The following is a 24,008-nucleotide window of genomic DNA, read 5'->3' as shown; positions in this document are numbered from 1 at the left end:
GAGCCTCAGCCCTTGTGACTAGAGAGCCTCAGCCCTTATGACTTGAGAGGCTCAGCCCTTATGACTTGAGAGGCTCAGCCCTTTTCAGCAGAGAGCCTCAGCTCTTGTGACCAGAGAGCCTCAGCCCTTATGACTTGAGAGGCTCATCCCTTTTCAGTAGAGAGCCTCAGCCCTTGTGAGTAGAGAGCCTCAGCCCTTATGACTCGAGAGGCTCAGCCCTTTTCAGTAAAGAGCCTCAGCTCTTGTGAGTAGAGAGCCTCAGTTCTTGTGACTAGAGAGCCTCAGCCCTTATGACTTGCGAGGCTCAGCCCTTGTGACTTGGGAGGCTCAGCCCTTTTCAGTAGAAAGCCTCAGCTCTTGTGAGCAGAGAGCCTCAGCCTTTGTGAGCAGAGAGCCTCAGCCCCTGTGAGCAGAGAGCCTCAGCTCTTGTGACTAGAGAGCCTCAGCCCTTATGACTTGAGAGGCTCAGCCCTTTTCAGTAGAGAGCCTCAGCTCTTGTGACCAGAGAGCCTCAGCCCTTATGACTTGAGAGGCTCACCCCTTTTCAGTAGAGGGCCTCAGCCCTTGTGAGTAGAGAGCCTCAGCCCTTATGACTCGAGAGGCTCAGCCCTTTTCAGTAAAGAGCCTCAGCTCTTGTGAGTAGAGAGCCTCAGTTCTTGTGACTAGAGAGCCTCAGCCCTTATGACTTGAGAGGCTCAGCCCTTTTCAGTAGAGAGCCTCAGCTCTTGTGAGCAGAGAGCCTCAGCCCTTGTGACTAGAGAGCCTCAGCCCTTGAGAGAGCCTCAGCTTGTGTGAGCAGAGAGCCTCAGTCCTTTTGAACACTCTGTGTTAATAAATTTGAGGCACAAATGAGGCTGAAATATCAGCAGCCCTCAAGGCTATTTATTAACAGAATAAAGCAGGTGGAACAGAAGAAGGGAGGGTTGGGAGGGGACAGGGGAGAGATGGAGTAGAGGGAGAGAGTAGAGGAAAGGAATTATCTTACCACACCCCTCAAGATGCTTTGGGGCTGTGGAAGAAGGCAGCTGCCACGTTGGCATGGAGGAGAGGTCATCCTTGTCTGTTCTGTCCTCCACTGGAGGAGGGGAGGGACAGATCCCCAAGTCCAAGTCCTTCTCTGAGCAGCCTCTTCAGCTCCATGAGTGGAACTCAGAGAGATGCTTCCTCCTAGTCTGCTGCTTCCAGGCTCCATGGTGATGTCTTTTCTCCTGTGTCTGTTCTTTTCTCTCCCTGTGCTTTCTTCTCCCGAGCAGGCATTGTTCAGGTCTTTTTCTTCTCCTGAGCTGCCATTGCTGACTTCTTTCCCCTGAGCAGGTGTTGCTCAGGTCCCTTTTCTCCTCCTGAGCAGGCATTGCTCAGGTCTTTTAGACAGCTTGTTAGGTAAGCCCAGGTGGTGAGTCCATTGTCCTCTCCACCATGCTACCTTGCCAGGGTAGCTGCTGGGTAGAGATGATCTTTGTCTGTGCTCATGCCAGAGAGTCCTTATCCAGTGGCACCTGCCCAACACACAGCAGCGATTGCCTGAGCCAAGGTGACTTTATCTTCCTTGATTCACATCAAGAGAGACAAGATTTAGTCTCTTACAGCTGGGAAACAGCACAAGATGAGACCTAGAAGGGAGGAAGGGAGATCTGTGTCTCCCCTGAGCTGCTGATGCCAACGTGGATGGCAGGACTCAAAACAAACAGTGCCAGGGGGCTGGATGCCCTCAAATGCATAGGAAGGGACATGTGAGAGTACTGGGAAATACTTTAGCCCAGTTCCATCGAATCCCAGACGGGTTTGGGTTGGAAGGGACCTTTCCAGGTCATCTAGAATCATAGAATCATAGAGTAGGTTGGGTTGGAAGGGACCTCCAAAGGTTATCCACTCCCACCCCCTGCAGTCTGTGATTCTGTGCCCTACTAGAGTCCCTTCCAACCCCAACCATTCTATGACTCTATGACCTTTTAGGGTCCTTGCAACCAAAACCATTCTCTGATTCTATGGCCTTTGAAGGTGCCTTCCAACCCCAACCATTCTATGACCCTTGAAGGTCCTTTCCACCCCAAACCATTCTATGACATTTGAGGCTCCCTTCCAACCCCAACCATTCTATGACCCTTGAAGGTCCTTTCCACCCCAAACCATTCTATGACATTTGAGGCTCCCTTCCAACCCCAACCATTCTATGGTCTTTGAAGCTCCCTTCCAACCCAAACCATTCTCTGATTCCATGACCTTTGAAGGCCCCTTCCAACTCCAACCATTCTATGACCCTTGAAGGTCCCTTCCACTCCAAACCATTCTCTGATTCTATCACCCTTGAAGGTCCCTTCCAACCCAAACCCTTCTATGATATTTGAGGCTCCCTTCCAATCCCAACCATTCTATGACCCCTGAATGTCCCTTCCAACCCAAGCCATTCTCTGATTCTATGACCTTTGAAGCTCCCTTCCAACCCCAACCATTCTCTGATTCTATGACCTTTGAGGCTCCCTTCCAACCCAAACCCTTCTATTACCTTTGAGGCTCCCTTCCAACCCCAACTATTATATGACCCTTGAAGGTCCCTTTCAACCCAAACCATTCTCTGATTCTAGGACTTTTGAGGCTCCCTTCCAACCCAAACCATTCCATGACCCTTGAAGGTCCCTTCCAACCCCAACCATTCTATGACCTTTGAGGCTCCCTTCCAACCCAAACCATTCTATAACCTTTGAGGCTCCCTTCCAACCCAAACCATTCTCTGATTCTATGACCTTTGAGGCTCCCTTCCAATTAAAATCATTTACTGACTCCCTCTCCCCAACACAGAATCAGCTGCCACACGGAGAGGGGAGGAGAAAAACAACCCCAACCATACAAGCAAACCCAAACAACCCCCCACACCCCCTCTAAATATGCAGAAGAACCCAAACCACGAAGTGCTGGAAGTGAGAGCAGGGAGCAGCAGCACAGCTCTGAGCATTGCCCCCGGGCTGTCTGCTGCCTCGCAGTGCGTTTCAGCACAGCTCCATCCACAAGCACAGCGTTTAGGATCAATTATGCCTGGGCTGGAGCGGGGCGAGGTGGCAAGGCTAAGGTTTTTCTCTCATTAGCATGTCTTGCCTGCTAACCATTTCGCTATCTTCCCTCCCTCTTTGATCCTGCCTTTGATTATATTGTGTGACAAAAGCCTGTGTTATCTGCCATTATTTCCCTTAATGGCCAATCTGCCCTCCTCGCTGACAAGCCAATCCGTCAGCCCTGCGCTGCCTTTCTGCCTCTCCCCGGGCTGACAGCCTCCATCCCCACCCCAGAGCTGGAGGATTGTGAGGAGCAAGTTCCTCCCACAGAGAGAGAGAGAGTTGTTAGCCTTTGGAATGTGCTGCCCAGGGAGGTGGTGGAGTCACCGTCCCTGGGGGTGCTCAAAAAGGGGTTGGACGTGGCACTTGGAGCCATGGTTTAGTAGTCAGGAGGTGTTGGGTTGACAGGTTGGACTTGATGACCTTTGAGCTCTTTTCTAACCTCAGTGATGCAGCTTGGACAGCAGCACTCTGTGCTGGGTTAGGAACTGGCTGGAGGCTGAGCCCAGAGAGTGGTGGTGAATGGTGCCACAGCCAGCTGGCAGCCAGGCACCAGTGGTGTGCCCCAGGGAGCAGTGCTGGGCCCCAGCCTGCTCAATATCTTCATTGATGATCTGGAGGAGGGCATTGAGTCCATCAGCAGGAAATTGGCAGATAACAGCAAGCTGGGGGCAGGAGTTGATCAGTTAGAGGGCAGAAGGGCTCTGCAGAGGGACCTCGACCAACTGGACAGATGGGCAGAGGCCAACAGGATGGCATTGAACAAGTCCAAGTGCCAGGGGCTGCACTTTGGCCACACCAACCCCAGGCAGTGATGCAGGCTGGGGGCAGAGTGGCTGAGAGCTGCCAAACAGAGAGGGACCTGGGGGGAGTGGTAGAGAGCAGCTGAATATGAGCCAGCAGTGTGCCAGGGGGCCAAGAAGGCCAAGGGCATCCTGGCCTGCAGCAGGCAGAGTGTGGCCAGCAGGAGCAGGGAAGTCCTTGTGCCCTGTGCTCAGCACTGCTGAGGCCACCCCTGGAGTCCTGTGTCCAGTTCTGGGCTCCTGAGGTCAAGAAGGAGATTGAGAGACTTGAAGGTGTGCAGAGAAGGGCAAGGAGGCTGGGGAGGGGTCTGGAGCACAGCCCTGTGAGGAGAGGCTGAGGGAGCTGGGGTTGCTTAGCCTGGAGAAGAGGAGGCTCAGGGGAGACCTTCTTGCTCTCTGCAACTCCCTGCAGGGAGGTTGGAGCCAGCTGCGGTTGGGCTCTTCTGCCAGGCAGGCAGCCAGCAGCAGAACAAGAGGCCACAGTCTCAAGCTGTACCAGGGGAGGTTGAGGCTGGAGGTGAGGAGAAAGTTCTTCCCAGAGAGAGCTGTTAGCCATTGGGATGTGCTGCCCAGGGAGGTGGTGGAGTCCCCATCCCTGGAGGTGTTCCAGAGGGGATTGGATGTGGCTCTTGAAGCCATGGTTTAGTCCTGAGGTCTGTGGTGCCAGGTTGGACTTGGTGATCTTTGAGGTCTGACCCTGGAAGAAGTTGCCCAGAGAGGTGGTGGAGCCCCCATCCCTGGAGGTATTCCAGATCAGACTTGCTGGGACCCTGGGCAGCCTGCTCTAGTTGGAGGTGTCCCTGCAGCCTGTAGGGGAGTTGGACAAGATGCCCTTGGAGGCTCCTTTCCAATCTGTGAATCTCTTGGAGTCACCAAGCTGCCTTGCATTGCCTTTGCCTTCATTTAGCTAACCCAGGGCTGATGCTGAAGTCCTCCTTCAATCAAGCCTTGAGGAATGATGCTCCTATGGTAAAGACTGAATGACAGACACAGAGGATCACACAGCTTGTCAGGGTTGGAAGGGACCTCCAAAGGTCATCAAGCTCCTGTTGAGCTTCTCCTCCCCCAGCACCCCCAAGGCCTTTTCTCCAGGGCTGCTCTCCAGCCAGTCCCTGCCCAGCCTACAGCAGTGCTCTTGTTGGCCCCAGAGCTTGAAGGTTTCTCCAGATCCCTCAGAAACTTCCCAGGAAATGCAAGGGTTGTTCTGATTCATTTCAGGGGCAGGTTAATCTGCTTTCAGAGGTGTTAGGAATGAGGCAGGTCCTTCCAGCTCTTCTTTTTCTGCCTCTGGACCTGAAAATGGATTCTCTTAGCGAAAGCTGAGGAGGAGATTCCACAGGCTCACAGCTCACAGGATGTCAGGGGGTGGAAGGGACCTCTGGAGATCATCAAATGCACCGCCCCTGCCAGAGCAGGAGCACAGAGTCCAGCCCAAGTCACACAGAACACATCCAGGCAGGGCTGGGAAGGCTCCAGGGAAGGAGACTCCACAACCTCTCTGGGCAGCCTGCTCCAGGCCTCTGGAAGCCTCCCAGGGCAGAAGTTCCTCCTCCTGCTGAGCTGCAACCTCCTGGGCTGCACTTTCCATCCCTTGCTCCTTGGCCTAGCCCAGGGTGCAGCTGAGCAGGGCCTGGCCCTGTCCCCTCCCTCCTGACCCCCAGCCCTCAGCTCTTGAGAGACATTGCTCAGATCCCTCTCAGCCTTCTCCTCTGCAGCCTCAACAGCCCCAGGGCTCTCAGCCTCTCCTCCCCAGGCAGTGCTGCAGTCCCTTCAGCAGCCTTGCAGCCCTCCCTTGGCCTCTCTGCAGCAGCTGCCCCTCCACACCCAGCCACAGCACCCCATGCTCTCAGGAAGGCCAAACAGCCCTGGCTGCTCCTCTCCACCTGCCTCAAGTGCAAGCCCCAATTGCTCAGCTCAGAAGAGATGCACTTAAAAATGAAACAAACCACTGGTGTGGAGAAAACTCCACAGCTACAAAAGGCTAATCATGGGCCTTAGCCTGGCCACACTGCACAGTGCTTATTATTTTCCCCTGCCCTCCTGGTCTGTAAAGGCAGAAGGAAATGAGCCCTGCCTGGAGAATAAAGAGCTGTAGGGAGGAATCAGTTATCTACCGCAGCATGGAAGAGAATAAAGCCATGGAGAAGGGGGAGCCTCATCAAGGTGTGGGCTGAGCCTCAAGAGGAATCTGTTGGAGATACAAAAGATTCAGGTTCAGGCAACAATGCTGCCTCCAGCCTCCCCTTTCATTACAATTTCTCTCTCTGCCTTGAAATGAAAAGCAAAAGAAAAACCCCAACAAACCCAAAAGTGGCCTTCAAGCATTGTCCGGGGAGGTATGGAAGCTCTCCACACCAGGACACTCCACAACCTCTCTGGGCAGCCTGCTCCAGGCCTCCAGCACCCTCCCAACAAACAACTTGCTCCTCCTCTTCCCCTCCAACCTCCTGGCCTCCACTCTCTGCCCACTGCCCCTTGGCCTGGCCCTGGCCACCACTCAGCAGAGCCTGGCCCCAGCCTCTTGCCCCCCAGGGGCCCTTCAGCTCTTGCTGAGCATTGCTGAGCATTGCTCTGGGGCTGCTCTTCTGCAGGCTCTCAGCCCCAGGCCTCTCAGCCTTTGCTCCTGCCACAGCTGCTCCAGGCCCCTCAGCAGCTTCCCAGCCTCCCCTGCACTCTCTCCAGCACTTCTCTGGCCCTCTGCAGCTGGGCAGCACACAACTGCCCCCAGGGCTCCAGAGGTGGCCTCAGCAGGGCAGGCCAGAGGGGCAGCACAACCTCCCTTGCCCTGCTGCTGCCCACACTCTTCTCCATGCCCCCAGCACAGCCTTGGCCTTCTTGGCCCCCAGGCCACCTTGCTGCTGCTGGGCAACTCCTTGTCCCCCAGCACTCCCAGCTGCTTCTGCTTGGGGCTGCTTGCCAGCAGCTTCCCCCTGCCCTGTGCTGCTGCAGGAGGTTCTTCCTCCCCAGGGCCAGGCCCCTGCCCTTGCCCTGCTTCACCTTCAGGAGGTTGCTCTCCCCCAGCTCTCAGCCTGCCCAGGGCTCCCTGGCTGCCAGCACAGCCTGAGGGCTCTCAGCCACTGCTCCCAGCTCTGTGCCAGCAGCAACCTGCCTGAGGCTCCACTCTGAGCCTTCATCCAGGTCCCTGATGAAGATGTTGAACACGACTGGACCCAGCCCTGAGCCCTGCAGAACGCTGCCGTTCTCCTCAGTCCTTGCTGAGGTGAAGTATTCTTTTTTTAAAGGAAAGATAAGAAAACAAAGGAGAAAATAAAAGGGGGAAAGAGGAAAAAAAAGGAATAAAGGGGGAAAGAGAAAATGAATAAAGGGGGGGGGAGAAATTAAGGGGGAAAGAGGAAAGAAATAAAGGGGGATAGAAAAAAGAAATGAGGGGGAAAAGAGACAAGAAATAAAGAGGAAAAGAGGAAAGAAATAAAGGGGGAAAGAGGAAAGAAATAAAGGGGGGAAGAGGAAAGAAAGAAGGGAAGGAAGAGGAAAGAAATAAGGGGAGGAAGAGGAAAGAAATAAGGGGAGGAAGAGGAAAGAAATAAGGGGGGGAAGAAATTAAGGGGAAAAGAATAAAGAAATAAAGGGGAAAAGAGAAAAGAAATAAAGGGGAAAAGAGGAAAGAAATAAGGGGAGAAGAAATTTAGGGAGAAAGAATAAAGAACTAAAGGGGAACAAGTAAAGAAATGGAAAGAGAAAAGAAATAAAGGGGGGGGAAGAAATTAAGGGGGAAAGGAAAAAGAAATAAAAGGGAAAAGAGAAAAGAAATAAAGGAGGAGAAAAAGCAATAAAGGGGAAGAGAGAAAAGAACTAAAGGAGGGGGGAAAGCCATCAAAAAAGACTGAAAAGGCTTTTCTGTGGCCTGGGGAGTGCCCACGTGTAGGTTTTGCAGCCCCTGTGTGCAGACAAGAGCCTAGGAGAGCGGCTGGGTCGAAGCCTGGAGCTCAGGGGGCCCAGGCGGAGGTGTTCCTCCCTGACCCCCGCTGCAGCAGGTCAGACTACATTATCCCCACAGCCCCCTGGAGCCCGCGGGCCAAGCGCGCTCCTGCTCCTGCCGCTCCTGCCTTTATGAATTCAGACACAAACGAACGCAGCAGGGCTGGGGCCTCGCCTGCTGCTCTTTTGCTTCGTCTTTTCTCTTCTCTTTTTCTTCTTTATTTTCTTTTGATCGTCATTTTTTTTTTCCCCTCCTTTTTTTCCTTCTTTTTATTTTTAATTCTTTATCTGTTTTTCTTCTTTTCCTTCTGTTTTTCCTTCTTTTCCCCTTCTTTTTCTTTTTCTTGTCTTCTTTTTGCTTTTTCCTTCTTTTGCTTTTTTCTTTTTTCTTTTTCTTTTATCTTCTTTTTTTTTCTTTTTCTTTCTTCTTTTTTCATATTTTTCTTCTATTTTTCCTTCTTTTTCTTTCTTTTCTTCTTTTTCCCTCTTTTTTCTTCTTTTTCTTTTTTCCTTCTTTTTTCTTATTCCTTTTTCTTCTTTTTTTTTCTTTTTTCTTTCTTTTCTTCCTTTAATTTATTTTTTCTTCCTTTTCTTTTTTCTTCTTTTTTCTTCCTTTTCTTTAATTTCTTTTTCCTACCTTTTCTTCTTTTTTCTTTTTTTCTTCTTTTCCTTTTTCCTTCTTTTCCTTTTTCTTTTTCCTCATTTTTCTGCTTTCTCCTTCTTTTTTCTCCTTTTTCTCCTTTTCTTCTTTCTTTCCTTATTTTTCATTTTTCCTTCTTTTTTTTCTTCTATCTCCTTTTTTTTAATTTATTTATTTCTTATTCTTGTTCTCCTTTTTCTTCTCTTCTTCTTTGTCTTTTTCTTCTTTATTTTTCCTCTTTTCCTTTTTCCTTCTTTTTCTTCTTCTTTTTCTTCTTCTTTTTCTTCTTCTTTTTCCTTCTTTTTCTTCTTCTTTTTCCTTCCTTTTCTTTTTCCTTCCTTTTCTTTTTCTTTCCTTTTCTTTTTTCTTCCTTTTCTTCTTTTTCCTTCTTCTTCTTCCTTCTTCTTCTTATTCTTTCTTTTTCCTTCTTTTTCTACTTCTTTTACTTTTCTTTTTCCTTCCTTTGTTTCTTCTTTTTCTTATTCTTTCTTTTTCCTTCTTTTTATTCTTCTTTTTCCTTCTTTTTATTCTTCTTTTTCTTTTTCTTTTTCCTTCCTTTTTTCCCTTTTTTTCTTCTTTTTCCTTCTTCTTCTTATTCTTTCTTTTCCCTTCTTTTTCTTCTTCTTTTACTTTTATTTTTCTTTCCTTTTTTTTCTTCTTTTTCTTATTCTTTCTTTTCCCTTCTTTTTCTTCTTCTTTTCGTTTTCCTTCCTTTGCTTCTTCTTATTATTATTCATTCTTTTCCCTTCTTTTTCTTCTTTTCCCTTCTTTTTCTTCTTTTTCCTTCCTTTTCTTTTTCCTTCCTTTTCTTCTTCTTTTGCCTCCTTCTTATTCTTTCTTTTTTCTTCTATTTCTTCTTCTTTTCCTTCTTATTTTTTCTTCTTTTTCTTTTTTTCTCCATTTTTTCCTTTTCCTCTCCTTTTCATTTTTTTTCTTTTCCTCTCCTTTTATTTTACTTTTTTTTTCTCCCCTCCTTAACCTTTGAAGTGTTTTTGAAGAGAAATAATTGGCAAAGAGCTTCTCCCTTTTCCCACCAGCACTGCAGATTCATTTAAGTTTTATAAGTGCTATTAGGGATAAAAAAACCAAGAACACATAACAACACAAAAAGGAAAGAAAGAGAGGAAAAAAAAGGCCAACCTTTATTAAACCCGACTGTAACAAGACTCCTCTGCACAATAAACTCATCACCTCCCCAACCCCACGCTCGTTATTAAGAGCAGTTCACTTGAAAACACAGAGATGTGCTCCCAGGGGGTGGGGAAGCACAAAGTGCTACAAATCACCCAGAAAAGAAAACACCAAACGCCAGAGCTGCAAGCCAGGGGGAGGAGGTTCAACAGGGCCGAGGGCTGGGTCCTGCCCTTGGCTCACAACAACCCCGTGGATGCTGCAAGCTTGGGGCAGAGGGGCTGCAAAGTGCCCAGCAGGAAAGGCCCTGGGGGTGCTGGGTGCCAGCAGCTGAAGATAAACCACTCTGTGCCCAGCTGGGCAAGAAGGCCACCAGCAGCCTGGCCTGGAGCAGCAATGGTGTGGGCAGCAGGAGCAGGGCAGGGATGGTGCCCCTGGGCTGGGCACTGCTGAGGCCACCCTTGGAGTGCTGCCTTCAGCTCTGGGCTCCTGGCTGCCAGCAGGAGCTGGAGAGGCTGCAGCAGGGCCAGGGAAGGGCAAGGAAGCTGGGGAAGGGTCTGGAGAAGAGGGCTGGGGAGGAGCAGCTGAGGGAGCTGGGGGTGGTGAGGCTGGAGGAGAGGAGGCTGAGGGAGACCTCCTTGCTCTCTGCAGCTCCCTGCAAGGAGGTGGGGGCTGGGCTCTGCTCCCAAAGAACACAGACAGGACAGGAGGAAATGGCCTGAAATTGCATCAGGGTTTGCAGCTTGAGGTTGGACATGATCTATTTCTTCTCCTAAAGGGTTGTCAAGCCCTGGAAGATGCTGCCCAGGGCAGTGGTGCAGATTGAAAAGCCATGGAGTTGGAGAGAGCAAGAAGGTCTCCCCTGAGCCTCCTCTTCTCCAGGCTAAGCAACCCCAGCTCCCTCAGCCTCTCCTCACAGGGCTGTGCTCCAGACCCCTCCCCAGCCTCCTTGCCCTTCTCTGCACACCTTCAAGTCTCTCAATCTCCTTCTTAAACTGAGGAGCCCAGAACTGGACACAGGACTGCAGGGGTGGCCTCAGCAGTGCTGAGCACAGGGCACAAGGACTTCCCTGCTCCTGCTGGCCACACTCTGCCTGCTGCAGGCCAGGATGCCCTTGGCCTTCTTGGCCACCTGGGCACACTGCTGGCTCCTGTTTAGGCAGCTGTCAATCTGCACCCCCAGGTCCCTCTCCATTTGGTTGCTCTCAGCCACTCTGCCCCCAGCCTGCAGCTCTGCCTGGGGTTGGTGTGGCCAAAGTGCAGCCCCTGGCACTTGGACTTGTTCAATGCCATCCTGTTGGCCTCTGCCTATCTGTGCAGCCTGGCCAGGTCCCTCTGCAGAGCTCTTCTGCCCTCTAACAGCTCAACTCCTGCCTCCAGCTTGCTGTCATCTGCAAATTTCCTGCTGATGGACTCAATGCCCTCCTCCAGATCATCAATAAAGATATTGAGCAGGCTGGGGCCTGAGAGAGGAGAGCTTTGGATGTGGTGCTTGGGGCTACAGTTCAGGGGTGAGCCTAGGGTTGATGGTTGGGTTTGGGGACCCTGAGGGTCCTTTCCAACCTGAATGTTTCTGTGATTCTTAAGTGCCAAATGGGTTTCCTCCACCTCCATCTTCTCACAGCATCCCCCAGCTGCAGCTTGAGCCTTATTCATTGCTTTACTCCCTTTCCAGGAGGCAAGCATCCCAGCTTGGTCCTGGCTGTAAGGATCTGTGCCTGGGGGGAAGCCAGCACAGAGGAGAACCCCAATCTGCATGCATGGAGGAAGCACCTGATAATGATTCCCTTATCTCTGCAGTGTTTTTATCCCCCGGTTCCAGCTCTGGGCTCTGATCAGCAGTGTGCAGAGTGGATGCCTTCAGGAGCAGGGAGGGAGGGAGGGAGGCTGGAGTGCTCCTGCAGAGTGAATTCAAATGGGAGCCCAGGTGAACTGATGGAGTTTTATTATCTTTAGGAGATGAGCTTTCAGGGCTCTGTAGAAAATTAACTACTCCAGTGCTACAGAGAACCTCATTCCCCCCTCCAAAGCCCTGCCAGGCTCTCCAAGCTGTCCTGAGTAATAGCTTCTAACTCACTCAATTGACCAATTTCACCTTTTCCTGTGTGAAAATAGGAGAGATTTAGTCCCTTGGACAGATCTGAAGGTTGTTCAGGCTGCAAGGGTGCTGCACCATGAGATGAGCCCAGGAGCAAGCCATGTCCTGGGCTGAGCCCCAGCAGGGTGGAGGCAGGGAGGGGATTCTGCCCCTCTGCTGTGCTCTGCTCACCCCCCCTGCAGGGCTGGGGCAGCTCTGGAGCCCTCAGCACAGCACAGCCAGGGAGCTGGGGCAGCAGGGCCAGAGGAGGCCACAGAAGTGCTGGCAGGGCTGGAAGCCCTCTGCTGGGAGCCAGGCTGAGAGAGTTGGCCTTGGGCAGCCTGCAGAGGTTGTGGAGGCTCCAACCCTGGAGGTGTTCAGGGCTAGGATGAGACCTTGAGCAACCTGCTTGAGGAGAAGGTGACCCTGCCCAGGGCAGGGGGCTGCAGCTGGATGATCTCAAAGGTCCCTTCCAACCCATTCTGGGACTTTGAGCAGAGGCAGCTCCATGGTTTTAGCTTTCTGGATCATTCAGTGCCCATCTCCCCTCCTAGGCACAGCTTCCACCTGGGCTTCCCCAGCTTTGGTGACTTGCAGGTTGAGAGAGTTGGCCTTGGGCAGCCTGGAGAGGAGAAGGCTCCAGGGACACCTTCTGCTGGCCTCCCAGCACCTGAAGCAAGATGGGGTTTGAGAGGCAGGGATAGGGGTTAGGAAAGCAGGAATGGAGGTTTGAGAAGCTGGAATGGGGGCTTGAAAAGCAGGAATAAGCATTGGAAAGGAGGAATAAGGGTTTGAGAAAGAGGAATAGAGGTTTGAGAAGCAGGAATAGAGGTTTGAGAAGCAGGGATAGGGTTTGAGAAGGAGGAATAGAGGTTTGAGAAGGAGGAATAGATGTTTGAGAAGGAGGAATAGATGTTTGAGAAGGAGGAATAGGGTTTGAGAAGGAGGAATAGGGTTTGAGAAGGAGGAATAGATGTTTGAGAAGGAGGAATAGAGGTTTGAGAAGGAGGAATAGAGGAGGAATAGAGGTTTGAGAAGGAGGAATAGGGTTTGAGAAGCAGGGATGGGGTTTGAGAAGGAGCAATAGAGGTTTGAGAAGCAGGAATGGGGTTTGAGAAGGAGGAATAGGGGTTTGAGAAGCAGGGATGGGGTTTGAGAAGCAGGGATGGGGTTTGAGAAGGAGGGATAGATGTTTGAGAAGGAGGGATAGAGGTTTGAGATGGAGGAATAGGGTTTGAGAAAGAGGAATAGGGTTTGAGAAGCAGGAATAGAGGTTGGAGAAAGAGGAGTAGAGGTTTGAGAAGCAGGAATGGGGTTTGAGAAGGAAGGATAGGGGTTTGAGGAGGAGGAATAGAGGTTTGAGAAGCAGGGATAGAGGTTTGAGAAGGAGGAATAGGGGTTTGAGGAGGAATTGGGGGTTGAAAAGCAGGAATGGGGTTTGAGAAGCAGGAATGGGGTTTGAGAAGCAGGAATGATGTTTGCAAAGCAGGAATCATGTTTGCAAAGCAGGAATGAGGTTTGCCAAGCAGGAATGAGGTTTGCTTTCTTGGCTTCGTTGCCATCTCTTGAAGGCACAGACGCCACAGCCAGGCTTCCACGCCTCACCAAGCAGACTTCCCCTCTCAAATCGCCCCCCAGCCTCACTCAGGAGACGTCTCATCTCCAGAGCTGCTGGCGGAAACATCAGAAAGAGCCCCCCTGGAGGCACCTGGGGGTGGTTGTGGAGTGAATTGTTGGCAAACAAAGGCAGGAGAGGGGAGGGCGCGGGGGGAGGAAATGAATGGGAGAATCCCACTGCAGCCTGGCTGGGAGCGAGTGGGGCTGCAGCAGCTCCACGGAGTTGATTAACTACTTATTAAACAAGAGTGCTTAAGAGAAAAGAATCAAATTAGAGGAGAGCAAAGCTTGCAGCAGGGGGGAGGGAAAAGAGGAGAGAATAAAAAAACCAAAGAGGAGAAAAATTAGGGAAAATAGCAAAAGGGAAAGGAGAGTTAATGGAAGCTTCCATCAGGCAGCAGCAGCAGCCACAGGAGGCTGTGGCACTGACAGCTCCCACTTAGTGCTGGGGGTCGGGGGGGGGTTGGGGAAGTCTCTTCTGGAGAGCAGCTGTGGGGAGAAGGGGATGGATTAGGTTGGGTATCAGCAGCAATTTCTTCCCTGCAAGAGAAGGCAGAGAATTGGTTTGGCTGCAAAGCAGCTCCAAGGTCAAGCCAACAACAAACCCAGCACCACCAAAACCTGGCCCCAAGTGGCCATGGCCACAGGTTTTCTGAACAGCTGCAGGCATGGGGACTCCACCACCTCCCTGGGCAGCCTCTGCCAAGCTCTCTGAGATCATCAAGTAGCCAAACCTACTGCCCAACACCTCCATCACCACCAAACCATGGCCCCAGGTGCCATGGCCACAGGGTTCCTGAACACCTCCAGCCATGGGGACTCCACCACCTCCCTGGGCAGCCTCCTCCAGTCCCTGACCGCTCTTACAGCAAAGAAATTGTTCTTCAGCTCCAACCTCATCCTCCCCTGGCACAGTTTCAGGCCAGTTCCTCTCCTTCTATCACCTGAGACTGGGGAGCAGAGCCCAACCCCCACCTGGCTGCAGCCTCCTCTCAGGGAGCTGCAGAGAGCAAGGAGGTCTCCCTCAGCCTCCTCTCCTCCAGGCTCAACACCCACAGCTCCCTCAGCTGCTCCTCCCCTGCCTCTGCCAGTCCCTGAGCACTCTGGCAGCAAAGAAATTGTTCCTCAGCTCCAATCTAAACCTTCCCCTGGTACAACTTGAGGTCCAGTATCTGAGGGGGGCTACAAGAAGGCTGGGGAGGGACAGTTCTGGAGCCCCTGTTACAAGAGGGATCTGGAGGGGCTGGAAGGTGTCCAGAGCAGGGCCAGGAGGATGAGCAGAGGGCTGGAGCTGCTCTGCTGTGAGGACAGACTGAAGGAGTTGGGGCTGTTCAGTCTGGAGAAGAGAAGGCTCCCAGGTGACCTCATTGTGGCCTTCCAGGATCTGCAGGGGGCTCCAAGAAGGCTGGGGAGGGACTGCTCAGGATCTCAGGCAGTGCTAGGACTAGGGGGAATGGAATGAAGCTGGAGGTGGGGAGATTGAGGCTGGAGGGGAGGAGGAAGTTCTTCCCCATGAGAGTGGTGAAGCCCTGGAATGGGTTGTGCAGGGAGGTGGTTGAGGCCCCAGCCCTGGAGGTGTTTGCAGCCAGGCTGGGTGAGGCTGTGGCCAGGCTGATGTAGTGTGGGGTGTCCCTGCCCATGGCAGGGGGGTTGGGACTGGCTGATCCTTGTGGTCCCTTCCAACCCTGACTGATTCTGTGATACTATGATTTCCTCTCCTTCTCTCAGCTGACCCTAGGGAGAAGAGGCCAACCCCCAGCTGGCTTCAGGCTGCTCTCAGGGAGCTGCAGAGAGCAATGAGTTCTCCCTTCAGCCTCTTTTACTCCAGACTAAACCATTTATCCAACCAGGAAGGCAGTGCTGGGGCTTTAGGACCTTGCAGTCCTGACTCTGGTTTGTTTTCCATCATTACAGAAGAAATTAGGGAGCAGGCAGAGCCTCACCCTCGCTCTGGTGGAGTTCAATGGGCTGAGTTATGGAGGGGGGCAGCAGGTTCTATGGATCCCTCCTGACACTGAAGGCTGCTGAGAAGCTTTTTGGCCATGACCCATTTAGATCCTCATGCAGTTTCATTTCCTCTCCATCTGTCACACCTTTAAAAGCAGAGCTGCTTCTGCAGCTCCTCTCCTTCAAGTGTTTCCAAGGCAGCCCCAAAGTAACTCTCTCCTCCACTTCTCACCAAACAAAATCCTTTCCCCAGACTTCCACCCCTGAAACCAGCTGGAGTCGTGGGGTCACCTTCAGCATCCCCCAGAGCAGCTCAGCACATCCACCTGCATGGAAGAGCCAAAGCACCTCCCAGGCAGAGCACTCCAAGCACCTCTGTGGATCCCAAGCTGGTTGCATCTCTGGCCTCAGAATCCCAGAATGGGTTGGGTTGGAAGGGAGCTCAAAGCTCAGCCAGTTCCAGCCCCCTGCCATGGGCAGGGACACCTCCCACCTGCACAGCTTGCTCAGGGCCTCATCCAGCCTGGCCTTGAACACCTCCAGGCAGGGGACAGCCACAGCCTCCCTGGGCAGCCTGTGCCAGAGTCTCCCCAGCCTCACTCTCAACAATTCCTTCCTCATCTCCACTCTCAAGCTCCTCTCTCCCAGCTCAGAGCCATTGTTCCTCTCACCCTCCACCCAGCACTGAAAGGTCAACCACAGAACTGTCAGGGTTGGAAGTGACCTCAAAGCTCATCCAGTTCCAACCCCTCATGGTTTAGTCATGAGGTCTGTGGTGACAGGTTGGGCTTGAGGAGCTTTGAGGTCTCTTCCAACCTTGGTGATGCTGTGAACAAGAGGACACAGTCTCAAGCTGTGCTGGGGGAAGTTTAGACTCGAGGTGAGGAGAAAGTTCTTCCCAGAGAGAGTTGTTAGCCATTGGGATGTGCTGCCCAGGGATGTGGTGGAGTCCCTGTGCCTGGAGGTGTTCCAGAGGGGATTGGATGTGGCACTTGGTGCCATGGTTTAGTCATGAGGTCTGTGGTGACAGATTGGACTTGATGCTCTTTGAGGTCTCTTCCAACCTTGGTGATTCTGTGAGACTGTGAATTGGCCACTGGATGTGCTGGCCAGGGAGGTGGTGGAGTCCCTGTCCCTGGAGGTGTTCAGGAAAGGCTTGGATGTGGCACTTGGAGCCATGGTTTAGCTGTCAGGAGCTGTTGGGGATTAAGTCATAGGTTGGACTTGATGAGCTCTGAGGTCTTTTCCAACCTGATTGATTCTATGATTCTATGACCACTAGGGAGAGGACAGCCACAGCCTCCCTGGGCAGCCTGTGCCAGAGTCTCCCCAGCCTCACTCTCAACAATTCCTTCCTCATCTCCACTCTCAATCTCCTCTCTCCCAGCTCAGAGCCATTGTTCCTCAGCCTGGCACTCCCAGCCCTTGTCCCAAGTCCCTCCCCAGCTCTCCTGGAGCCCCTTCAGGTACTGGAAGGCTGTTCTGAGGTCTTCTCCAGGCTGCACAGCCCCAACTCTCCCAGCCTAGCCCCACATGGGAGGTTCTCATCTTGCTGAACATCTTGGTGGCCTCCTCTGGACCCTCTCCATCAGCTCCAGGTCGTCCTCATGCTGGCGACACTGGAGGCAGCGCTGCAGGTGTGGTCTGAGCAGTGCAGTGCAGGGGGGCAGAATCCCCTCCCTGTGCTGCTGCTCTCCCTGCTCTTGGTGCAGCCCTGCCCAGGCTGCTGCCCTGCACTGCAGCTCTCCTCTGCAGCTAACTGCCATGACCTTGGGTGCAGCCCCCCTCGGCCAGCCGCTGCCGGGCGCCTGCTATGAAGACGAAGTAGTTATTTAGGTAGCAATCAGCTCCCCTGGTTTAGGCAAAATGTGTCCATCCCTCTTCAAGCCTATTAAGGGGCTGGGATAAACTTCCCAGCTAATGCAGGCTGCAAATCCAGCAGCACTCTGCAGCTGTCAAGTGCCTCAATAATTTCTGTTATTCGCTAATGAAAGAATTTCCTTACGAGGAGGGGGAAAAAAGAGAAGATGGCAGCAGGGCCACTCTCAGCTCCTGCTAAAGTGGCTTTCCCTCTCTGCTTCCATTTGTCTCCAGCTCTGAGTTGTTCTGCTAAGGTCAGGAGTTGAGCAGCACACCAACAGTTCAGCATCTCCTGCTCTCAAAGGACTGCAAAGACTCAGACGGTGCAGAGACACCAACCCCTGGCTCAGGGGATGCTGAGACACCAACCCCTGGCTCAGAGCATGCTGAGACACCAACCCCTGGCTCAGAGCATGCTGAGACACCAACCCCTGGCTCAGAGCATGCTGAGACACCAACCCCTGGCTCAGGGGATGCAGAGACACCAACCCCTGGCTCAGGGGATGCAGAGACACCAACCTCTGGCTCAGAGCATGCAGAGATACCAAACCCCTGGCTCAGGGGATGCTGAGACACCAACCCCTGGCTCAGAGCATGCTGAGACACCAACCCCTGGCTCAGGGGATGCTGAGACACCAACCCCTGGCTCAGAGCATGCTGAGACACCAAGCCCTGGCCCAGGGGATGCAGAGACACCAACCCCTGGCTCAGGGGATGCTGAGATACCAACCCCTGGCTCAGAGCATGCTGAGACACCAACCCCTGGCTCAGGGGATGCAGAGACACCAACCCCTGGCTCAGGGGATGCAGAGACACCAACCCCTGGCTCAGGGGATGCTGAGACACCAACCCCTGGCTCAGAGCATGCAGAGATACCAAACCCCTGGCTCAGGGGATGCAGAGACACCAAACCCTGGCTCAGGGGATGCAGAGATACCAACCCCTGGCTCAGGGGATGCTGAGACACCAACCCCTGGCTCAGGGGATGCAGAGACACCAACCCCTGGCTCAGGGGATGCAGAGACACCAACCCCTGGCTCAGAGCATGCTGAGACACCAAGCCCTGGCCCAGGGGATGCTGAGACACCAACCCCTGCCTCAGGGGATGCACAGACACCAACCCCTGGCTCAGGGGATGCTGAGACACCAACCACTGGCTCAGGGGATGCACAGACACCAACCCCTGGCTCAGGGGTTGCTGAGACACCAACCCCTGGCTCAGGGGATCCAGAGACACCAACCCCTGGCTCAGGGGATGCTGAGACACCAACCCCTGGCTCAGGGGATGCAGAGACACCAACCCCTGGCTCAGGGGATGCAGAGACACCAACCCCTGGCTCAGGGGATGCAGAGACACCAACCCCTGGCTCAGGGGATGCACAGACACCAAGCCCTGGCCCAGGGGATGCTGAGACACCAACCCCTGCCTCAGGGGATGCACAGACACCAACCCCTGGCTCAGGGGATGCTGAGACACCAACCACTGGCTCAGGGGATGCACAGACACCAACCCCTGGCTCAGGGGTTGCTGAGACACCAACCCCTGGCTCAGGGGATCCAGAGACACCAACCCCTGGCTCAGGGGATGCTGAGACACCAACCCCTGGCTCAGGGGATGCAGAGACACCAAGCCCTGGCTCAGGGGATGCAGAGACACCAACCCCTGGCTCAGAGCATGCAGAGACACCAACCCCTGGCTCAGGGGATCCAGAGACACCAACCCCTGGCTCAGGGGATGCTGAGACACCAAGCCCTGGCTCAGGGGATGCAGAGACACCAAGCCCTGGCTCAGGGGATGCAGAGACACCAACCCCTGGCTCAGGGGATCCAGAGACACCAACCCCTGGCTCAGGGGATGCTGAGACACCAACCCCTGGCTCAGGGGATGCAGAGACACCAACCCCTGGCTCAGAGCATGCAGAGACACCAACCCCTGTCCCAGGGGATGCTGAGACACCAACCCCTGGCTCAGGGGATCCAGAGACACCAACCCCTGGCTCAGGGGATGCACAGACACCAAGTCCTGGCTCAGGGGATGCAGAGACACCAACCCCTGGCTCAGAGGATGCAGAGACACCAACCCCTGGCTCAGAGGATGCAGAGACACCAACCCCTGGCTCAGGGGATCCAGAGACACCAACCCCTGGCTCAGGGGATGCAGAGACACCAAGCCCTGGCCCAGGGGATGCTGAGACACCAAGCCCTGGCCCAGGGGATGCTGAGACACCAACCACTGGCTCAGAGCATGCAGAGACACCAAGCCCTGGCTCAGGGGATGCAGAGACACCAACCCCTGGCTCAGGGGATGCTGAGATACCAACCCCTGGCTCAGAGCATGCAGAGACACCAAGCCCTGGCCCAGGGGATGCTGAGACACCAAGCCCTGGCCCAGGGGATGCTGAGACACCAACCACTGGCTCAGAGCATGCAGAGACACCAAGCCCTGGCCCAGGGGATGCACAGACACCAACCCCTGGCTCAGGGGATGCACAGACACCAACCTGGGAAAATCTGCTTTACAAAACTCATCTGTTTTCGCTTTTTCCCCCACCAGGAGCAGAAGACCTGCAAAAAAATCAACCTTCCCACCCCCAAACCCAACTGCCACCCAACTCCTCCCTCTCTACTCTGTCCTGCTGAGACCTCTTCTTGAGTACTGTGTTCTGCTCTGGGCTCCCCAGCTCAGGAGGGACAGGGATCTGCTGCAGAGAGGCCAAGGGAGGGCTCCAAGGCTGCTGAAGGGACTGCAGCACTGCCTGGGGAGGAGAGGCTGAGAGCTCTGGGGCTGTTCAGGCTGCAGAGGAGAAGGCTGAGAGGGATCTGATCAATGTCTATCAATAGCTGAGGGCTGGGGGTCAGGAGGGAGGGGACAGGGCCAGGCTCTGCTCAGCTGCACCCTGGGCTAGGCCAAGGAGCAAGGGATGGAAAGTGCAGCCCAGGAGGTTGCAGCTCAGCAGGAGGAGGAACTTCTGCCCTGGGAGGCTCCCAGAGGCCTGGAGCAGGCTGCCCAGAGAGGTTGTGGAGTCTCCTTCCCTGGAGCCTTCCCAGCCCTGTCTGGATGTGTTCTGTGTGACCTGGGCTGGACTCTGTGCTCCTGCTCTGGCAGCAGGGGGTTGGACTGGATGATCTCCTTGGGTCCCTTCCACCCCCTGCCATGCTGTGAGCTGGGATCCTGTGATCCCCAGGCCCAAGCTGGTCTGCTGCAGGCATTTTGGTTTGCTTCCTGCCCAGCTGCAGCTGCAGCAGCTCTAATAAGCTGGAACTTTGCTTTGCAGTTGGAAGTAATGAGATATAATCTGCTTAATTCCAGGCTTTGAGCTCTTTTGGAGGCCTTTCTCTATTCCCCTTTTCTCTTTTGTTTTTCCCCCTCTTTTTTTCTCCTTTTTTTTATTCTCCTGTTTTTTTCTCTTTTTTTTTATATATTTTTAATGCTTTTTTCCCTTTTTTTATCCTTTTTAGCCTTTTTTTTAGCCTTTTTTTATCCTTTTCCCCCTTTTTAACCTTTTTATCCTCTTTTTAACCCTTTTTAACCTTTTTTTTATCCTTTTTTTAAATCCTTTTTTCCTTTTTTAACCTTTTTTATCCTTTTATCCTTTTTTATCCTTTTTTTTAGACTTTTTTCCTATTTTATCCTTTTTTTGTCCTTTTTTTATCCTTTTTTTCCTTTTTAATCCATTTTTATCCTTTTTTATCCTTTCATCCTTGTTTTATTCTTTTTTCCTTTTTTATCCTTTTTTCATCCTTTTTTAATCCTTTTTTATCCTTTTTTCATCCTCTTTTTATCCTCTTTTCCTTTTTTTATCCTTTTTTCCTCTTTTTTTCTTTTTCAATCCTTTTTTCATCCTTTTTTCTTCCTTTTTTATCCTTTTTTCATCCTTTTTTCTTCCTTTTTTATCCTTTTTTCATCCTCTTTTTATCCTTTTTTCCCTTTTTTATCCTTTTTTCCTCCTTTTTTTCTTTTTATCCTTTTTTCATCCTTTTCTTATCCTTTTTTCCTTTTTCATCCTCTTTTTATCCTTTTCTCATCCTTTTCTCATACTTTTTTTATCATTTTTTTGTCCTTTTCTTATCCTTTTTCCTTTTTTATCCTTTTTTAATACTTTTTTTATCCTTTTTTCCTTTTTCATCCCCTTTTTATCCTTTCTTCATCCTTTTCTCATCCTTTTTTCATCCTTTTCTCATCCTTTTTTCATCCTTTTTTATCCTTTTTTTCCTTTTATATCCTTATTTCGTCCTTTTTTCGTGTTTTTATCCTTTATTATCCTTTTTATCCTTATTTCCTGTTTTTATCCTTTTATCCTTTATTATCCTTTTTTCCTTTATTATCCTTTTTTATCCTTTTTTATCCTTTTTTCCTTTATTATCCTTTATTATCCTTTTTTATCCTTTGTTCCTGTTTTTCCTGTTTTTATCCCTTTTTTTATCCTTTATTATCCTTTTTTTCCTTCTTTATCCTTTTCTTATCCTTTTTTCCTTTTTTATCCCTTTTTTCCTCTTTTTATCCTTTTTTATCTTTTTTTATCCTTTTTTTATCCTTTTTTATCCTTTTTCCTGTTTTTATCTTTTTTATCCTTTTTTATCCTTTATTATCCTTTTTTCCTGTTTTTATCCTTTTTTATCCTCTTTTATCCTTTGTTTCCTGTTTTTATCCTTTTTTCATCCTTTTTTTATCCTTTTTTTTCCTTCTTTATCCTTTTCTTATCCTTTTTTCCTTTTTTATCCCTTTTTTCCTCTTTTTATCCTTTTTTTATCCTTTTTTATCCTTTTTTCCTGTTTTTATCCTTTTTATCCTTTATTATCCTTTTCTTAGCCTTTTTTCCTCTTTTTATCCTTTTTTCCTGTTTTTATCCCTTTTTTTATCCTTTTTTTATCCTTTTTTTTCCTTCTTTATCCTTTTCTTATCCCTTTTTCCCTTTTTTATCCCTTTTTCCTCCTTTTATCCTTATTTTATCATGTTAGCCTTTTTTCCTCTTTTTATCCTTTTTTTATCATTTTTATCCTTTTATCCTTTTTTTATCCTTTTTCCCTTTTTTTATATTTTTAACTCTTTTTTTCCTCCTTTCCCCCCCTATTTTTTAACTCCCTTTCTTTTCCTCTTGAAAGGAAGACTCCATCACGAAGCAAAAGACTTTCTAATCCCCAGCTCTAATTACAAAGCAGAGTCAATTGCCAGCAACTTTTCCCTTTTTTTTTCCTCCCCTCTTTCTTTTTTATCTTCTTCCTTTTTTTTTTTTGAAGCCCAAATTGGCTTAGACATAATGAAGAATCATTCAAAAACTCAACCCCAGCAGCTGCAGACTGTTGGTGGCTGATGGTGGAGGGTGGAGGCTGGGGGGGAAGAGCTGGGAGGAAGAAGCTGAAGGCTTGGGAAGAGCTTTGGTGTGAGAGCAGAGAGGTGGAAAGACAATCAGAGAATTGTTTGGGTTGGAAGAGACCTTTCAGATGATTTGGGCCAGCCCTGAGCCCAGCACTGCCAGGGCACCACCAAACCCTCAGCACCACATCCACACAGCTTTGAAACCCCTCCAGGCATGGAATTCAACCACCGCGCTGGGTAGCCTGGGCCAGGCCTGGACAACGATTTTGGGGCACAAATTGTTCCTCATGGCCAACCTAAACCTCCTCTGGAGCAATTTCAGGCCACTTCTCTTGTCCTGTTTCATGTTCCAACCCCCACCTGGCTCCAGGCTCCTTGCAGGGAGCTGCAGAGAGCAAGGAGGTCTCCCTCAGCCTCCTCTCCTCCAGCCTCACCACCCCCAGCTCCCTCAGCTGCTCCTCTCCAGACCCTTCCCCAGCTTCCTTGCCCTTCTCTGGACCTGCTCCAGCCTCTCAATGTCTTCCCTGCAGTCAAATACAGGCCTTGGGGGTGCTGGGGGAGGAGAAGCTCAGCAGGAGCCAGCAGGGAGCACTTGCAGCCCAGAGAGCCAAGCAGAGCCTGGGCTGCAGCAAGAGAAGTGTGGCCAGCAGGGCCAGGGAGGGGATTCTGCCCCTCTGCTCCACTCTGCTGAGACCACAGCTGCAGCTCTGGGGCCAGCTCTGGAGCCTCTGTGCCAGGAAGGCTCTGGAGGGGCTGGAAGGTGTCCAGAGCAGGGCCAGGAGGAGGAGCAGAGGGCTGGAGCTGCTCTGCTCTGCAGACAGCCTGAGAGAGTTGGGCTTGTGCAGGCTGCAGAGGAGAAGGCTCCCAGGAGACCCAACCCCCACCTGGCTCCAGCCTCCTTGCAGGGAGCTGCAGAGAGCAAGGAGGTCTCCCTCAGCCTCCTCTCCTCCAGCCTCACCACCCCCAGCTCCCTCAGCTGCTCCTCCCCAGCCCTCTTCTCCAGACCCTTCCCCAGCTTCCTTGCCCTTCTCTGGCTCTGCTCCAGCCTCTCAAGCTCCTTCTTGGAGTGAGAGGCCCAAAAGTGAGCTTGGGACAGTGCCCAGCCCAGGGGCACAATCCCTGCCCTGCTCCTGCTGCCCACACTGTTGGTTCCTGGGAAATGCTGAGAGCCTGCTGGACACTTTCCCACTGCAGCTGACACACAGCCTTTGCATGCAGCCAGAGCAGTTCAGGAGGCGGAGAAAGCTTCATTGGCAGCAATCAATGGTTTCCATAGCTACAAACACAATCCTGATCTCCATCACACACTGACTTGGGCAGAGAGAGGGGGAGGGGGAAAGTGTCAGCTGTGTCCAGACATCATAGTATCATAGTATCATAGCATCAGTCAGGGTTGGAAGGGACCACAAGGATCAGCCAGTCCCAACCCCCCTGCCATGGGCAGGGACACCCCACATTAGATCAGCCTGGCCACAGCCTCAGCCAGCCTGGCTGCAAACACCTCCAGGGCTGGGGCCTCAACCACCTCCCTGCACAACCCATTCCAGGGCTTCACCACTCTCATGGGGAAGAACTTCCTCCTCCCCTCCAGCCTCAATCTCCCCACCTCCAGCTTCATTCCATTCCCCCT

Source organism: Melanerpes formicivorus, unplaced genomic scaffold, assembly GCF_026170545.1.
Source record: "Melanerpes formicivorus ecotype bairdi unplaced genomic scaffold, bMelFor1.0.p_v2 SCAF_167, whole genome shotgun sequence".
Lineage (NCBI taxonomy): Eukaryota > Metazoa > Chordata > Aves > Piciformes > Picidae > Melanerpes > Melanerpes formicivorus.
Note: the sequence above shows the minus strand (reverse complement) of the source record.